The sequence below is a fragment of the Ambystoma mexicanum genome, chromosome 3q, assembly GCF_040938575.1.
Source record: "Ambystoma mexicanum isolate Mex_15411 chromosome 3q, UKY_AmexF1_1, whole genome shotgun sequence".
Taxonomy (NCBI): Eukaryota; Metazoa; Chordata; class Amphibia; order Caudata; family Ambystomatidae; genus Ambystoma; species Ambystoma mexicanum.
The window spans coordinates 120,575,638-120,589,764 of NC_090926.1; positions in this window are offsets into that span (position 1 = coordinate 120,575,638).

Genomic DNA, 14,127 nt, shown 5'->3' on the forward strand with positions numbered 1-14,127 from the left:
CCCTGACATGACCCTGACATGACCCATGCACAGTCAACATAGCCACCATGCAACCAAACAACCTGTCCATGCACAACTGTGAACAGTCGTGACGCAGCCACTGGCCCCTCGACTACAATGTCCCATGTGCATACACATTGAGGAGCACACATCTGACAAAATGGCCACCTGACCCACAAACAACCAAATGCACTGCACCCACCTGACTGCACCACCAGACACCTGTCACCAACAGTCCTGATGCACCACTGGACAGGACAGTCTGTGTCCCAACACATTACAGGGATGCACCACCGAATTCAGCTGGTCAACCCACACCTGGCTGTCCAGATGCAATGCATGCCATATACACAGTGGGTGACACATGATGCCAGCCCCCCACACCTGATGCCCAGCACACAGTGACGACATAGGACAAGTGACCGTGAATGTTGATTTACCAAGCCCCTCAAGCCAATATGGTAATGCACATGTCAATTTGTCCCAACAGGAACACAAGCCACCCAGGAAAGGAGCGAGGAGGCTGGCCACTCCACAACACCAGCACCAACCACTGCCAGCAAGCAGCCAGGACAAGGCAGAATGGGAAGTGGGAGTGTGCACCCAGGAAGAGGCAGAAGGCCATCAGGCCACCAACAGCCACTCCGGCTGTCTAGACAGACACGCCTACGGAGCCAACACAGACCTCAATTGTGAAATCCGTGCCACCGGAAACAAGCCAGGACATGGCCACAGCAGGTCCGGCCACGGATGCACAGGTTGGACCCGGTGGGGACAACAGCCTGCAATCACAGCAGGCCACTGCAGGCACGGTAGACGAGCAGTATAAGGATGCCTCCCCTGCAACCAGTCAGCTACATTTTCCCATCTGCTAATTTTGCCATAGTCCTCCCCCCCTGCGCAGCCTCTCCCCACTGCACACACCAACATCGCATTGTGATTCCCACCATGCCCTATGCTATGAGATGGACTCATCTGATGAGCAGGCCAGGAAAGCTCACTGTCAAGGCCAGCATGAGGACCATGACTGAGGACAATCACAACGGCCACTGCCTGTCCCCACACTCAAGGACCATCTGGACCGGATAGAACAGAGGCAGGTGGAAATGCGCGCCATCGCACAGGAACACTTGGTACATGTTGAGGACATGCGTGACTGCATCCAGGGAGCCTCGAGACAGTTGTCGAGGTCAATCAATCGCCTATGCAACACAGTGACATGCAATGTAAGCATGTGCCTCACAAGTCAGAGGGTGCGGGAGCTGGCTGAACAACAGTTGGACTAAGGGGTGGGGGTGGGAGGCGGGAGTTGGAATTTGGGATGCGGTTGGGCGGTGGGAGTAGGTGTTGGGGATGGGGTTTCCGTGTTGCCAGAAATAAACAAACTTGAATCATGATCAGTTTGTCGGTTTTCATTCCATGCAATTGAGACATATGCATTAATTGCATGTATGGGGGTCATGTCTCTGTAGTCAGAAAAAGCTTTCCATGAACTCCAGGCAGACCATCCATCCTTCCCTTACTTCCCCGTGTATGTCCTGTGGTTCCCTGTTCCCTCCTCCAGCCTCTTCTTCGTCAGAGCTAGGGGAGGTCGTAGTCCTCATCATCAGCCATTTCTACATTCCTACATATGCACATGTTGTGCAGCATGGCGAAGACCACTACGATTTTCCCAACTTGTTTGGCGCTGTACATCAGTGCACCGCCTGTGTCATTTAGGCACCTGAACCTGGATTTTAGAAGGCAAATTTCCACTCGATACATGATCTTGTTCTCCTCAGCACCTCATTATAGGCTGTCTCCTGTGGTGTGGCAAGGTTTCCCACAGGGGTCATTAGCCCTGGAAACTGTGGGTATCCAGTGTCACCCGCAAAACATGAATGGACTGTGTGAGATATGGCAGTGTGTGGGCCGGGGAACAAGTCAATGGTCCTGATGTGTATACCCCTATGTGCCTGACTCAGTGGATGGGCACGGTGCACCTTGTGTGCATCAAGGTTGATGGGACATGGGCCACATAGCTCACTTGCAGTCATTCACACTGTGGGATTCAGCAATCATGTGGTGACTGTCACTGCTGTGGAACTGGCATTTCAGTGGTCAACTATGGTGTGGCAGTACACCATGTAGTGTACATGGCAATGTTTACATCGATTGTACGTGGCCCTGACTGTGTGGCGCTGCCTTGCATGACTGGATGCCCTGTATCATCAGATGGATCATGTCTGTGTCCTGGGGTGGGTCAGTGAGGGTGTTTCGCCTATTCTGTGTATTGGTGTTGTTGCATCATGGGACTTGTAGTTCATTCACTTTAGTGTTGCTCATGTACCCCAGGTGTGTGCCGGTGCTTTTGCCAGTCAGGACTCAGTGCTACTTACCCCCGAGCCAAGTAATGTCCTCTGTGCCGCTGCATGTAAGCCGCTAGGATGCTATTGCGCAGAATCAGTGAGTCATGTGTGGCCCCAGGATATTGGGCACAGCAGTGACTGATGGTGAGGTCGGCATTATGGGTCGTCTGCACATTGATTGAGTGATATTGTTTCTGGTTGTGGTATGCCTGTTCTGTTGCCTGGCAGGGTACCAACGCCACATGGGTGCAGTACAATGCCGTAATGGTGTTGGGGAAATGGGCAATGCTGTAGAACCTTGCCTTGACTGCATGCACCTGTTCCTGGGTGAGGGGCATGGAGATATGCAGGTGTGTGTGCATCCTTAGAGCATCCAGAACTTGGTCCAGCACCTTGGAGAATGTGGCTGGGACATGCCATGCAGTGTCCCTACTGTGTGTTCGAAGGCACCTGTGACACAGAATTGTAGGACTGCCACAAGCTTCAGCAGGGGACGGGGGTGGCTGTTCTGATGTAAATGGCACTCTGCAGTTGTGCCTGTGTCAGGGTGAGCAGTTTGATGATGGTTGGAAGGTCCAGTTGGTATATTGTGACTAATTGGCTGTTTGTGAGTGTCCATGGGGATGGTCGGACACGTGGCATGGGTGCCCTCGGCAGGATGAGTCTCCTATGCCTTTGTTGTGCCGGTCTCCTTCCCTGCTGTGGTCCAGTATGCTGCTGTAGCTCGATGTCAAGTAGTAGGTTGTAGAGTCCATAACCTACGTCTACTTGTGGCTGCATGTTGCTTGGATGTGTGTTGGGGGTGGGCCTTTTATACTCCACTTGAGTGGATATGGTGCACCTAGCCCTTGATCTATGACACCTGTATGCATTTACCTCCACCTCTTTTCTGGAGGTAATTGTGCTGTGTTTTTGGCAGAATTACCTGTGATTTTTGGAGGTAATTCCGCTATTTTTGTACATGTAATTTGGCAGTAATGGGTTTTTGTTATTTGGGGGTACTCCCATCGGCGGAATTAGCCGTGGCGCTGAGTTCGCTGATTCTTGGTGGATTTACTGCTGGGGGTAATTCCGGAGGTAATTCCGCAGGTGGAATTACCGGCAACTTTTGGGTCACTCGTAATTTGGCGTAGTGGTAAAGTTGGTGGTGACAGAGTTACAACCAATTCTACCACTAAACGCCATACTCGTTATGAGGCCCAATGTGCCTAATTTAGGTGTGCGTATTGTCCTTCCCTAACTCTTTGGTGCTGGACCGGGTAAGCCGCAGTTGTGGTTCTTCTTCTTTGTCTTGTTCGTCTTCTTGCATCAAATCATCTTTGTTTGGGCGGGAGGAGGTCTCACCTCGGAAGGGCTTAACGTCTCCAATGTAGTTCCAGACCGTCTTACCGCTCAGTTTAACTGCACAACAGTCTGTGGCCTTCTCTACGATATACGGCCTGTCAAACCCGGGCTTATGCCAAAGCCGGACAAAGTTATTCAACAGGACAGTGTGCCCAAGGTAAAGTAGTGGTTGCTTTAGAAATCCTTCTTTCATTTCTGGGGTGTTATCTTCTTCATTGTTCTTAGACCTCTCCCGCCTTGCTTGCTGTTGTCGAGAAATAAAAGAGGCACTGGCCATCAAAGAAGCGACATATTTTTGCATTTCATTTCCAAACACGCCAGAGGTGTCATGGTCATCAGTCAATGCCCTAGTGGGAGGAGCCAGTGGAAGCTGCTTGCACGGTCCAGTTACCACCTCATGGGCGTTAAGTGGTTGTCCGATCTGGGCTGTTTGCACAGTGCAAACAGGGCTAAGGGCAAACAATGGAGCCATCCCTTTTTTAAGGTGGCTTTTATTTTTGCAATCTTTTTGTTTGAGCAGGTCATTGAAGTGCTCACAGATCCCATTCGCTTGCGGGGGATAGGCACAGGAGAATTTTTGCTGTTTCCCCAAAAGAGTTATGATGTTCTCAAAAGACTCAGTTATGAAATGAGGTCCATTGTCAGGCTGCAGGTCCTTGCACACCCCCCATCATGTTAACACCTCTCTAACAAGGAATGTTGAAGCTCTGAGAGCATCAGGGTGTGAACAGGGACTGGCTTCGATCCATTGGGAAAATGAGCACACACTCACTATCATTTATCGGTAGCCCTGGCACACCTGGATCATGTCTATGTAGTCTATGTGGAGGTATTGAAAGGGCCCGATTGAGCAGGGTATTAATCCTCTCACTACACATAAAGTATGCCCTGCTGTAAATTTCTTACAGGTGACATAGTTTTCTATGAATGCAGCTTTATGCCCTGCAATATTTTGACAGAACCACTCTTCCCCAATGTGTGCAGAAAGTGCGTTCTTACCCAGATGAGTAGGATAGTGCAATTGCGTGAGCACAATCTGAAATAGTGCTTTTGGATTCACCAGTTTGCTTGTGCACTCCTGTCCTCACAAAGCACCCATGGGGGATATCAAACATTCCCTTCTTACCCATAATTCTTTCTTCACCATCAGCGCCCTTCCCTGAAATTCTGTTATCTGCGTGGCTGGCAAAGTGTTATAGCCTTCCTTTAGAATCATATTGCGCACATGTATATGTGTGTCCGATGGGGTATAAAAGTCTATGATTTCGGAGAAATATGCTGCACGCTTCACTTCCGTGAATATGGCTTTGTTGCCTTGACAGACAAGGTCCTGCCCCCTCCTGTGGGCCTTGCACTTCACCACTGCTATGGCTGATGTGAGTTTCAGCGTGTCTTTGAGTCTGCCCAATTGGGCTGTATGCTGCACTGGTGTGCCATCAGTACGTCATAGGCCCCTCCTCTGACATCGTAACAGCACAGAGTGTACTGTGGATGTCATGTAGGCCAATTCAGAATGCACTGTAAAGTCCTGGTCCCTGCACGCTTCTAATGCAATTATGAGAGCCACTAATTCTGCTGCTTGGGCTAAAAAATGTTAAGGCAACCTTGCGCCTGCTATTACTTCAACTTTCCTATCTGTCTTAATTCTCACCACTGCTGTCCCGATATTTCTTTCTCCCGTTGTATGGTCTATCGTTGGAGACTCATCAATATAAAGCACTCCTCTGCCCTCAAGCAGCTTCTACCCCACTTTGGGAAGGTCCTCATACTGTTCCATGTACATAGTACAGTTGTGTACATAGTCTCCCCCCTCCACTGGTTCAGCTAGAAATGTCGCTGGGTTTACATTCCTGCACCTCACCACCTTTCTCGCTGGATTCAAGATAATTACCTCCTATCCACAAGCTCTCTGCGTGGTCAACGTACTCTTCAGTCTTTCGTAGATTGCAAAGAGAGCATGCTCCACGTAAATCGTGGTGCTACATCCCATTGTAATACTCACTGACTTTTCTACCCCGAATGCGGCAGCAGCCAGAGCTTGTTCACATGGGTAATGTCCTCTTATCACTAGGTCTAAGAATCCAATATAGGAAAATCTTAATCCTAATTTCCGTTTTCTTCTTTTGAGAGATTTTTATTTTAGGTTTAATAATCAAACTGACACTCAAGCCATTTCATTAATGAACCCCCTTCAAGCAATTGGCTTTAAGCAACATGTAAAGATTGAAACACACAACTCTGGAAAAATATTAGACTGGATTCGTACAGACATTCTTTGTATTGACTCCCTCAATATTGAAGCTTGTCCTTTGTCAGATCATCAAGTATTGTTTTTTGAAATTGCCTTCCCTGGTGAGGCGTGTAGACAGAAATCTGAGAATTTTAAAAAAAGGAAGAGCCTGACAAAACTCTCTCCTACAACTATTTAACCCTTCATTGCTCCTAACCTGGAGATTTTGCATACCTTTGACAATGTCAATGACCTTGTACTACACTTTCAACAAACTCTCCATGATGCGATTAACACACACGCCCCCATTCATACTAAGACACTAAAAACTGAAACCATCAAAAATACATGGCTTGATTACAATGTCAACAGAACCAGAAAAGATAAAAGACATCATGAAAGACATTGGCGTAATAACCCCTGTGCTGAGAGTTCATTAGCCTACAAAACAATTGCTGAGAATAAACAGGCTTTCCTTTGTGCCAACCAGCTTAGAAACCAAGAATCTGAAACGCTAAGCCTAGTTCGAGAGAACTATTTTTCATCCTCAAAGGACTGGAGGGTAAGGCCACACCTAAGGCACCTCCATTCGTTTCCAGTGAATGGTACCAAAGCATACAGAACGAATTTATGAACAAAATTACTAAGCATAAACAATCGTCTCTAAGGAACTTTTATTTGATTCTATTCTACCTGATGATGGAGATATTCCTGTTAATCTTCAAACAGAGGAGGATTTCCCCTGTTTTTCAATTCACCAAGTTATTGAGGACGAAGTCAAAATCATTGTTGAAAAGCTCAAACCTACTGTCTGTTTGGGAGATAGTTTCCCATCACAAACCTAAAGGACTGCCTGAACTCTTAACTTCCGTCAATCCCAGAATGTTAATGTGTTATTTTCTGATTCAAACATTCCCCCCTCCTTAAAACAAGCTTTGATCACACCATTGCTTAAAGGAAAGTTTAGATACAACTTTATCCAATAATTATAGAACAATAACTAATTCTCCTTTACTTATGAAGATTGTAGATATAATTGCCTATCTTCAACTCCAAGAATACAATGGCGAACATCATATTCTATGTGCTGTGATGGATCCTGTAGAGTCATCATCAAACCCCAGCCTAAAGTCTCCTCCCATGTGGCCAAGGGAAGGCGGCCGCTACCTGATCCTTACAATGGGGGTGATATCAGGGGGAAGGATCACATGGGAATAGATGGCTATCTGGGGCAAGTGGTGACTCCGCTAGGAGAGATGCACTATTTATCTTCTTCTGTGGATGAAAGTGAAAACATTCCCAGGTACCTAATTGCATATTGCCAATATACCAGTCCCTCCCATTTAACTACCCAAAGAACCTGTCATGGGAAAGCATAGAGAGAGAATAAGGTTGGTGCCTCAAGAGTTCAAGACTTAACATTGAAAACTTTGAATTGTTCTAATTCTGTCTTAAATAAAAATCCACATTCCAATGTGGAATTGCAAACCCTTTCACAACTTCTCCTTACCCTAATAACTCTCAATATATAAAACAGTCTGAATTAACTGAAAGTAAAATAGAACAAACTCATGTCACACAATCCTCTATGGACCTCAGTAACTATAATGCCAGTGGTATTGGGACGAGGAAGAAGGACTCAGATGCAATAAGGATTCATAATGTTGCTTATTCAAAGGTGTGGTCTAGTTGCTGCAGACCAAGGCACCTGAGAGGGATATTTAAATTCCAAGATGAGGCACAGCTGCAGGAAGGAGGTAAAGGAGAGGAAGAGGGCTGAGGAGTTATTGAAGGCTTGAAGGCCGTGCGGGAGGCATAGCTGATGAAGCGGAAGCTATCTAAGGTGCAGGAGCAGCACGAAAATAAGCACACAAGCAAGAATTTCAGAGTATGCGCAGCGGGAAGCGGCCTGTGAAGAAGAAGCCCAGCTGCAGAGGAGACATGCTCGCAAAGCAGCATACGGCAAGTCAGTGAAGCTGCAGAAGATCCACAGTGCTGCCGGAGCTCCAGAAGACCCACGTACAGTTTACCAAAGGTATGCAGAAGGAGAGAGAGCGGGCTGGATGCCAGAGGTCCACCACGATGCCTAACCGCAAGAAGGAGATGCCACAGAGAGCCAGTGAGTTGGCTAGAATGAAATGCTAACACCGGGGGGATCCATAAAAGAACGTTGTTACAAAATAAAAATGTTGAATAAAGAACAATTAATGAATCGAAGCAGAAACCATTTGAGTTTGAATACCGAATAAGTAAAGAAATAGAACCAAAGTGGCAGAGATGTAAAGTCTGTTGTAAAGGACTAGCAGTGGGAAAAGATTATAACAAGCATTACTTATATCCAGAGGGTGAGAGAAGATCCCGTTATAACTACCATTGGTGAAAGCATATATCCTCCATTGCCAACAGCCAAGAGACTGTGAAACCATACAGAGGTGACAAGGGCGCAAATCCTCCTTTTTGGGATCTCAACTGGGGGAAACTTGTAAGCCAAACTTCCAGCAGTCAAGAGACTATAAGAAAAGACAGTTTTTGTGCATCCATCCCTCCAAGAATGACTGGTGTGGAGAATCTTAGAGTCAACATTACCATAAAGTTTGAAAGTAGTTGTAGGAGTTTTCTTCCTGGCAGGTCAGTATAGCAGGAAAGGGATTATAGTAGTTAGTCCTGGCAGGCGAGTGCATCAGGAAAGAATATGGTTTGATGACATGCCTCCGTGACAGAAAGGTGTGGTGAAAGAACTCTTTGTTGAATTAAGGAAATCATTTTCTTTAACATTGGTTTAAAGGTACATTACGAAAGGTTGAAGTGCTATCCTGACAAAATTAATTCATTTGAGGAAGTTGTTCCATGTTAACTGAACAATTGCATTGCTTTGAACTTGTGTTATGAAAAAAATATATTTATATTTTCAAGAAGAATATTGTGAAAGACATCAGGTTTTTTTTACTATCAACAAACCTTTGTGGAAGAGACATTTATTGTTGCCACGAGAAAGACTTTTAGGGTAATTCATGGAATAAATGGTCGCCGGAAAGGGGATCGCAAGCATGAAAATCGCAGCGCAAGCGTGCTAAAGCCACGCACGCAGTCATTCGTCGATTCATGGAATGTGCTGCGCATGTAAAACCTGGGATGTGCGCCAAATCCATGGGTGGCGCACGTGGGTGCACACGTCACTAAATGCTGTGCGCGACACACACAGGGAAAGCGCACATCGTGTAGTGCACACAAGAAAAGTGGGCAGAACACGGGGCGTAACAAGCGGAATGGGGAACAACGCGTGAAAATGTGGGCGTTACGGGGGAAGTACGGGAGCTAAATGCTCGCAACGCCCACACGTGCGCTAACAACACGCATTCATGCAATCGAACAGGGGAAACCTGTGCGCCAAAAAAGACACGCTAATCCAGAAACACGTATGCCAGCAGGAAGCAGGCGTAAGCAGCCCCGCGAAGCATAAAAGTGCGCGCAAACAACAAACAAGCTCATACGCTACGATGAATATACCGTTCCTCGCAGCAGTGGTCGTGGGACACCGCAGGAAGAGGAGGATAGCCAGGCCCGCATTTTTTTACCCAGGACCAGCCTTTTTGGGATGCCTGATGACCAGGTGTATGGGAAGTACAGGTTTCCACCACTAATAATCCTAGAACTGGTCAGGGAGTGGGAGGATGACCTCACACCACCCACCCTGTGCTCCCAAGCACTGAGCCCCTTGGAAAAGGTGCTCAATGTACTGCACTTCTTGGCTACTGGGTCATTTCAGCAGACAAGTGCCATAGTTGGGGGTGTCTCACAGGCCACGCAGTCACGCTGCCTACAACAGGTGTTGGCGATAATGACAGCACGCCCCTCAGTCCACAGGCACATATACATGCCCAGAACACCTGCAGAAAGGCAGGGTGTCGTCCAGGACTTTTACGGATTGGCACACTTCCCCAAAGTGCTGGGTGCCATTGACTGCACCTATGTGGCTCTATGTCCTCCCTGGGCCACTGAGCACATCTATCGAAACCGCAAGCCTTGGCATTCCATCAATGTGCAGGTTGTATGTGATGCCAAGGGAATCATCACCTCAGTATATGCCAACTATCCGGGGTCCAGCCATGATAGTTTCATATTCCGAATGTCACCCCTAAACCGGGACCTGGAAGCTGGGCGGCATGGTGACACATGGCTAATTGGTGAGTATAAATGCCTCTGCACATGCATGCATGTCAGACACTGAGAAATGGGAAAACCCCACTAATGACAACCATTATCACCTCCCCAGGGGACAGTGCCTACCCTCTGAGCACCTACATGATGACGCCAATACGGAACCCCACCACACCACCCGAGGTAAGATACAACACAGCCCATATTGCAACCCGGGCATAGCGGAGCGCACATTCGGAGTGCTGAAGTCACGCTTTCGCTCCCTTGACCGCTCGGGTGGGCAGCTGCTATATGCGCCCCCAGTAGTGTGTAGGATCATAGTGGCAGCATGTGTCCTGCACAACGTTGCAACCCGGTGGGGCGTGCCAGTGGACATGGTGGTGCTCCCACATCCCCAACCACATGCACGCCCGCTGCGCATGGGAGGTGAAAGGGCAGGTGGTGAGGCAGCCCATACCCAGCTTGTGGCAAAAATCTTCACCTAAAATCTCACCCCTGTGGAGTTCAGACAGGCCTGGCACATACCAGCTGACAATTTATGATGATGACAAAAGGGACAGTCAACTATCACAACCATACCACCCTGAGATTGTTTACCTGGAAGTGCTACATTGTGTGCATCCTTAGCTACTTAAACACACCCAATGCTGTGTCAGTAAAAGGCACACATTCATGCAGCATGAAGGACTACCCCCTTGCAAAACACTACAAACAAATAGTGGCATGTCACCCAAACCCTCCCTAACCCCATCTCAGATACCCAACACACCATGGCATGGCATGCAATGTGAAAGCAACCAAATTAATGCACATCACATGACACAAGTGTCACAAAGTGCACCGTCCCAAATAGAAACAGGCCACAGACAATTGCCTCTCACCAATGAAACAAAAACAGCACACGTTAACAAATACTTACCAGCAAGACAAAACATCAGTACAGGATACAACAGTGGCAACATATCACAGTAAAACATTAAAGTAGTGCAAGTGTCACAACCTGACTAAGGCAGCACATCGACCCCTTCCAACTGCAGAGTGTTGCTTGTAGGGAAATGTGGCAGTGTACTGCATACAACATGAACTGCATCTGCAAAGGAGACGGGCTCGTTAAGACATGAAGAAGCTACATGTATATATCCAAAAAGTCCTCTATGTAAAACCATATACAAATCCACCATGCAGTGGAGAAATTAACAACAATCCCCACTAGGGATGTATACACAGTTTGGACTACAGACTGCCCACACAATTTATGGGAGCCCAATGCCTCTGTGTAAGTTACTGTCACTTGGTCATACCCTTTGCGAGCCCATAGAAAGGGAAAGCAGGAGGGGAGTATGTGTCAGGAAACCAAGTTTCTAACCCAAAGACAGGACAAGCCTGCATGTGCCCAGCTGGAATACACAGTGGATGCCTACGGGAGCCACACAAAGCAACACACTTTAACATTTATTCACAATCTGAAAGAAAATGGTTATGAACAAAAAAGTAAATGCAAATCAAATATACAAAAAGAAAAAGTAAATGTAAAATAAAAGAAACAAATAAAATAATAAAGTAAAAATCAGAAGCATAACCAAATAAAAATAAATGTATGAAAATCAAAATAACAAATCAAGAATTAAAATAAAATAAAAATAATAAATAGAAAAAAGAAGAAGAAATAAAGATAACACATGAATTAAATACTAATTTCATGTAGCAAATCGGAATGAAATGTGAAAAAACCAAAAAAAAAGAAAAAAAAATCTAAAATGGCCATGTGTCGACCGGGGGGGCACCCAGGAGGGATGAGGTACAGGGTGCACCCCAACACCCACATGCGTGGATGTTGAAAAAAAAAAACCTCCATCGTCTCATGGCCTGTACGGCTACCCTACGGTGGGAGAACTGTCGTCGCTGTCATCACCCTCTGGTGGTACATCAGAAGGTGGGCATGATATGGGAGGCAGACCACGCAAAGCCCTGGCATGCTCCTCCATGGCAGCAAGCATGCGGATCTGAAAGGTTTGGTTCTGCAGGATGATGGTACGGAGATCCCCATGCAGCACCTCACGGGTAGCACGCATTTCTACCTGCAAGGCCTTGCGTGATGCCGGGATCTCCTCATGGGTTGCCTGGAGCTCAGCTGAGAGTGTGCGTGTTAGCTGCTCCAGCTGCTGTTCTGACCTTGTATTCCAGGACACCTCAAATGCACCCAGAGTATCTCTGAGGGACGTGTGTTCTAACCTCAGGGCATCCCTGTGGGCCTGTGACTCTGCAGATATGGCTGTGCGCACAGTCTCCAGTCCAGCCCGTCGGTCCATGTTGGACGCCAACATGTACTCCCTGTGTGAGTAGCAAATGGACTCTGTGGCCTGCTGCTAGAGCTCCACCTGCCTTTCAGGGGGGAGAATGGAAGTGGCCACCCTATCCATGGCCTGAGCCATCATCTCACACGATGCCCCCTGTTGTGCTGCTATAGTGTAGATGGAGTTCTCCCACACAGTATTGCCTGGTGGCGCACGGCCACTGCGTTGGCGGGCACCACACCTGTTTGGGGCAAGGTCATGTGCACCTTGCTGTGCTGGCACTGCCTGAGGCTGCAGGACTGTATTCCTCCTCTGATCTGCTGGCCCAGGAACAGGAGCAAATATTGTGGAGTGTGACCCTGCATCCGTAACCGCCACAGGCGGACTTTCCAACACTGAATGCCCCATAGAGGGGTCTACCCCCAGTGCAGGTGGGTTGGACAGAACAGCATCCCTGCCAGAAACACTCACCTGGGATGGGACATATGTCTCAATGTCAGATTCAGCACCTGATTCATAAAGGTCTCCCGAGGTGTACCCAGAGACACCCGTGGACAGTATGGTCTGTAGAAGTAATGGGTTTTCACCCACCACCACCCCACGTCCTTCACTGGTGACTGGTTGTGGCTGTGAGAACTCCTGCATCTGCACCATCTCCTTCTCATCAACAGCATCTAGTGCCTCATTGTGAAAACAAAAACAAGATATCGAGGCTGAGTACCCCAAAAGGAAATACACCAAACGCGGGTTACAAAGAAAGATACAAAGATCTTTAATCTACACTGAACAGTTTCAAAGGACAAAGCAACAGATAGCTATTGGCCCTCAGTACAACACAACGAACTCCAGCACTGTTCGGTGTGCTCAGTGAGTGGGGCTGTACATTAGAATAGGCGCACCTTTTATACTATGAGAAACATGATGTTCAGCCCACCTACAAGTTAATACAAGTTAATACATCACGGATCTAGGGTTCGTGCCGGGTTCATACATCTATACATTTAGGGTTTACCATTAATACATTCACTAACAAGTCACAATGGCAACAGTTTGTTTTAGGATTTCCCGTAGAGCCTTCTCAAACAGTTTTATACAATGCAGTCAAACAAGTGTTCACATTTCGGTATTTGAATACATTGTGTTTAACATATGCTCGCGGATTAGCTTTGTTGGCGCAGGTAATCCTCTACACACAGGTCAACGAAGGACAAGATCTCAGTTCATGACCCTAACATGTGGCCTGCAGGCAAGTTACATATTAGTTTGTACACAGAGGTCAAGAGGGCCATGTTACATTCGGAATGACACTGTGCACCATCTTAGGACACAGGGTGATTGTAGAGAGAGAATCTAAAATGGCGGATAGACCTAAAATGGTGGCTTACTCAGATCTAAGGTCAAGACCTTGCAACGCGGATTTCTTCGTAAGTGGCTTGTAAGCAGCTTGGCGTAGGCCAATATACATATATTCATAGTATAGGATGCACGATATGATTTCCTGTTCGACATCATCACCTGCAAAAACATAAGAGAAAACTAATGGAAACAGGCATGAGCACCATAGCCCACACACATAGGCATGATGAGGTAGACATTGAGTACATAAATGACACATGTCACACATGACAATAACTCTGGAATGCATGCACTGGCAATGAGTTGGAAGGGGAGGCAAAAATCAGACACTGAGGACTCCAAGATGGAAAAGCAATACATGTGCTGCATGCTGGATAGCACCGGCATCACACATTAG